This window comes from Piliocolobus tephrosceles, chromosome Y (genome assembly GCF_002776525.5).
Source record: "Piliocolobus tephrosceles isolate RC106 chromosome Y, ASM277652v3, whole genome shotgun sequence".
Taxonomy (NCBI): Eukaryota; Metazoa; Chordata; class Mammalia; order Primates; family Cercopithecidae; genus Piliocolobus; species Piliocolobus tephrosceles.
In genome coordinates, this window is record NC_045456.1 from 22,712,170 (window position 1) to 22,717,980 (window position 5,811).

Sequence of the window (5,811 nt, forward strand, 5' to 3'; positions counted from 1 at the left end):
AGGCAGGCAGATCAGTTGAGGTCAGGAGTTCGAGACCAGCCTGGCCACCATGGTGAAACCCCGTCTCTACTGAAAATACCAAATTAACCAGGCGTGGTGGCGGGTGTCTGTCATCCTGAGTTATTCTATATCAGAACTCTGGATTTCCAGGGACTCCCACCATGGGTTACTGGTTTAAAATTTGGGGCATTCTGGCCAGCCGCGGTGGCTCACGCCTGTCATCCCAGCACTTTGGGAGGCCAAGGCAGGTGGATCACCTGAGCTCAAGACTTCGAGACCAGCCTGACCAACATGGTGAAACCCCATCTCTATTAAAAATACAAAAATCAGCCAGGCATGGTGGTGGACGCCTGTCATCCTAGGTACTCAGGAGACTGAGTCAGGAGAATTGCTTGAATCTGCAAGGTGGAGGCTGCAGTGAGCTGAGATTGTGCCACTGCACTCCAGCCTGGGCGACAGAGCCAGACTCCATCTCAAAACAAAACAAAACAAAAAAAAGAGGTAAAAGGAGCTGGGAGCAGTGGCTCACTCCTGTCATCCCAGCATTCTGGGAAGCCAGTGCGGGTGGATCACCTGAGACTAGGATTTCGAGACCAGCTCGGGGAACATGGCAAAACCTCGTCTGTACTAAACATACAGATATTAGCCAGGTGTGGTGGCAGGTGCCTGTAATCCGAGCGACGCTGGAGACTGAGGCAGGAATACTGCTTGAATCCGGAAGGTGGAGGTTGCAGTGAGCCGAGATCACACCACTGCACTCCAGCCTGGGCAACAGAGCCAGACTCCATCTCAAAAAAAAAAAAAAAAAAAAACCTGAAAGGAATCTACCCACAAATCAGGTCTGATTGGAAACGGGTGTTATCAATATTTGCAAGTGCTTCTGCCCTGTTGGAAAATTAAAGTGCAAACGGGGCTTGTTCTGAATATCCCTGTTCACATCCACTTATTGATCAAATGTTTCCCGGATTCATCGAGATCACCGTTGGGGATATTCCTCTAAAGCCATCAGAGTGATTGTACTGGGTTCAAATGCAGCTGTGGAAGAGAAGACAGGGCAGGGGAGTCAAAAAAAAAAAAAAAAATCTGTATTCTTCTCCATCCCCCAGGGCCCTCTCAAAATACACAGTATGCTTTTATTGACGATTTCTGAATTTCCATTTTCATAAAATAAATGGAGATACCTGTGGATAATAGCTCTGTTCAATATTTATGAAGTGTCTTTTTAGAATAAATTCAGAAATTCAATATTCATCATCGCCACCATTACATTCCAGGAGCACATAAATAACAAACGGAAACACCATTTATTTTTTTGAAACCCTGTAATGAAAAGCCGTGGAGGACCCAATTTCATGTTTGAGGAACTTATCCTTTCGGGGGTTGGATTTATGGGATTCTAAAAAGACGTTCTCGGCTTACCCGGGGCCCGAAATATACGTGTGATAATAACAGCTTTCTCCCACATGGAGGTGAATAAGCAGTTTTTTATTTAAGGCAAGAAATGCCGTCCAGAAATTTTTTTTTTTTTTCTTTTTCCTTTTCTGGCGAGGAAGCTGAATATTTGTCTTGCAGAGTTCAGAGCCGAGTCAGCCGGGTGGTTGCGGACACCCAGAGGAGAGAATAAAAGAGATAAAAAGTGAAATACAAAAAGTAAAGGGTGCTTGTAGTACCGGAGAGCTAAAAAAGCAAAAGTTAAGAGGACAGAGCTCAGGGAAAACCATGGATTCACGAGTCTTAACAGCAACACAACAGACGTGGTGGCTCACGCCTGTCACCCCAGCACTTTGGGAGGCCAAGGCGGGTGGATCACCTGAGGTCAGGAGTTCAAGACCAGCCTGGTCAACATGGCAAAACCGTGTGCTTACCGAAAATACAAAAATGAGCCGGGCATGGTGGCAGGTGCTTTTAATTCCAGCTACTCAGGAGGCTGAGGCAGGAGAATCACTTGAACCCAGGAGGCAGAGGTTGCAGTCAGCCGAGATCGCGCCACTGCACTGCAGCCTGGGTGACAGAGCAAGATTCCGTCTCCAAAAAAGAAAAAAAAAAAAAACAGAAACACATTTGATGTGATCCTTGAACGGGCTTTTATGCAGAAAGGTGAAGTCACCCTGGTAACCAGTTGCTCCTGCCTTTCCCTGCAGAGCTGCCTGTCAGGAAGCATCCATCGCACTGACGACTGGCATATCCTACATCTGCCACACGAATGACCCCAAACCCAGAAGCTTTTACAAGAATTTTTCCTGTCTCAGTCCTGGCATCCAGGAGTCTGAGATGAAGGTGTCTCAGGGTCGTGCTCCCTCCGGAGGCTCTAGGTGAGGATCCTTCCTGCCTCTCCCAGCTCCCGGGGGCTCCAGGCGTCCCTGGGCTTGTGGCCACATCACTCCAGTCTCTGCCTCCGTCTCCACGTGGCCTCCTCCTGTGTGTCTGTGTCTCCTCTTCTGTCTCTTAGCAGGGCACCTGTCCTTGGATTTAGGGTCTACCCTAATCCAGAATGATTTCATTTTGAGAGCTTTTGCTTAATTGCACCTGCAAAGACCTCATTTCCAAATGAGGTCCCATTCGTAAGTTCTGGAGGTTAGGACATGAACGTAGTTTTTGGAAGTCACCATTCCACCCATTTCAGTTGGGTGTGATGCCTTCTAGAGGCTCTAGGGGAGGATCCGTCCTGCCTCTCCCAGCTCCCGGGGGCTCCAGGCGTCCCTGGGCTTGCAGCCGCATCACTCCAGTCTCCGCCTCCGTCTCCACGTGGCCTCCTCCTCTGTGTCTGTGTCTCCTCTTGTGTCTCTTAGAAGGACATTCCTCTTTGGGTTCAGTGTTGACTTAACGCAGGATGACCTCATGTCAAGTTTCCTGACTGAATTCCATCTGCAAACACCTTATGTCCAAGTAAAGTCCCATTCACAGGTAGCTTTCCTGTGCTAAGCACTTTGTTTTTTTGAGGCAGTGTCTCACGGTGTTCTCCAGGCTGGAGTGTGGTGTTGGGATCTCAGCTCCCTGCAACCTCTGCCTCCCAGGCAGAGACTGGAGTGATGCAGCCACAAGCCCAGGGACGCCTGGAGCCCCCAGGAGCTGGGAGAGGCAGGAAGGATCCTCCCCTAGAGCCTCTAGAAGGAACTGGATATAACTGTAGTGGGTTGAACTATAGTCCGCTCAAAACACGAACGTGTCTGTTTTGGGAGACACAGGGTAAGTTGCTTTTTCCAAAGGAAGAGATTTCAGTGGCTCCCGACGGAGATTTACGGGGGGTTGTGGGATTACCTTTGACCTGGAACAATGTGCTGTGAAGAATGAAACCTCATTCCTGGGCTGGGCACGGTGGCTCACACCTGTCATCCCAACACTTTGGGAGGCTGAGGTGGGAGGATCACTTGAGGCCGGGACTTTGAGACCAGCCTGAGCAACACAGCGAGATCTTGTTTCTACAACACGAAAACCATTTTAAAAATCAGCCAGGTGTGTTGGTGCCAAATCCTGTCGTCCCACCGACCTGGAAGATTTCAGCCCAGGAGGTTGAGCCTATTTTCCCCACACACCGTGAGGCTCTTCTAATGCATCCTCCTCCTGCGTTCAGCAGCTCCGCTTGGCTAATTGATTCCAGGAATCCTGGGCCACGACCGGCAGCCCCTCGCCTGGCCCTGACTGTGGCATCATTGCGTTACTGATTCCCCTGCCTTGTTAACTCACCTGCTGCGCATTGCATCGGTGGTCGTGCAATGTCTTAAGAGACACTGCAAATCTGGTAAGAGACCCACGTATGCCATACGCGCATGTGGCTAATCGGATTTTGCAAATCACGTTACTGATGCAAGGATCAGGTTTTCCGGCGATAAAACATCAGCTACGGAACCCGCCGAGGTGACATCGCCTTCTGTTTAAGGCCACGGTCATGCCTGGTTGGTGCCACCGTGCTCCAGCCTGAACGAAAGAGTGAGACTCGGCCTCAAAAAAAGCAAAGTACTTAGCACAGGAAAGCACCTTGGAAGCCCTTATAAACATCAGCTCCCATCATAAGACGTGTGTAGGACAGGTGCAGTGGCTCAGGCCTGTCATCTGAGCACTTTGGGAGGCTGAGGCAGGTGGATCAACTGAGGTCAGGAGTTCGAGACCAGCCTGGCCAACATGGGGAAACCCCGTCTCCACTAAAAATACAAAAATTAGCTGGGCGTGGTGGCGGGCGCCTGTAATCCTAACTACCCAGGAGGCTGAGGCAGGAGAATCGCTTGAACCCGGGAGGCGGAGGTTGCAGGGAACTGAGATCGCGCCACCACACTCCAGCCTGGGTGACACAGCGAGACGCTGCCTCAGAAAAACAAAGTGCTTAGCATAGCAAAGCATCTTGGAAGCCCTTATACGCCTCAGCTCCCACCGTAAGAAGTGTGTGGGACAGGTGCAATCGCACACACTTGTAATCCCAGCACTTTGGGAGGCCAACGCGGGTGGATCACAGGGTCAAGAGTTCGAGACCAGCCTGGCCAACATGGTGAAACCCCGTGTCTAGTAAAATTACAAAAATTAGCCGGGCGTGGTGGCGGGCGCCTGTCATCCCAGCTATTCAGGAGGCTGAGGCAGGAGAATCACTTGAACCCGGGAGGTGGAGGTTGCAGGGAGCCGAGATCACACCACTGCACTCCAGCCTGGGCGACACAGCGAGACCCCATCTCAAAAAAAAAAAAAGACGTGAGTTCTGTGTTCATTGGCCCCCTGAATGTGACAGTTGGTTCTCACAGGAGTCCTGACGGTGCCATCTCTCCCTCTCATTGTCTGGGAGAAGAAGGCTCAACCCAAAGTCAACAGAAGCAACGTGGTGGAAGTTAGGAGACGTTGCACCTTTCTTTGATCTCCAGGTACCTGCTGGGTTTGCAGATACGTTCCTGTGAGACTCTCTGAGAATATAGGAAGAAGAAGAAGAAGAAAAAAAAAAAAGCCCTGGACTCTTTTTCCTTTAATTAATTAAATAGATAATTTAATTAAATAGATAAATAGAAAATAGATAATTTTCTTTTTAGACACAGGGTCTTGCTCTGTTGACCAGGCTGCAGGCTGGAGTGCACTGGCAAGATCACAGCTCACTGCAGCCTCAAGCTCCCGGGCTCATGCAATCCTTTAGCTTCAGTTTCCTGAATAACTGGGGACACAGGTATGAGCCGCCACGCCTGGCTAATTTCTTTATTTATTTTGTAGAGACGAGGTGTGGCTATGTTGTCCAGGCTGGTCTCGTCCCTCCTGCTCTCAAGCAATCTTCTCATTTCAGCCACCTGGGTAGCTGGGACTACAGGTGTGCACCGTCGTGCCTGGCTAATTTTATTTTATTTTCATTTATTTATGTATTTGTTTATTTATTTTTTGAGATGGAGTCTTGCTGTGTCACCCAGGCTGGAGTGGAACGTCACAATCTCGTCTCACTGCAACCTCCGCCTCCCAGGTTGAAGCGATTCTCCTGCCTCAGCCTCCTGAGTAGCTGGGATTGCAGGCGTGTGTGCCACTGCCTCTGGCTAATTTTTACAGTTTTAGTAGAGACCAGATTTCAGCATGTTGGCCAGGCTGGTCTCAAAGTCCCGACCTTGTGATCCACCTGCCTCGGCCTCCCAAAGTGCTGGGATTACAGGCATAAGCTACCATGCCCAGCCTTTTATTTTTAGTTTCATTTTATTTTCTGTAGAGATGGGGTCTTGCTATGTTGCCCAGGCTTGTCTCATCCTCCTGGTCTCAAGCAATCCTCCCACCACAGCCTCCTGAGTAGCTGGGACTACAGGTGCACACCACCATGCACACCATGCCTGGTTAATTTTATGTTTTTGTTTGTTTTGTTTT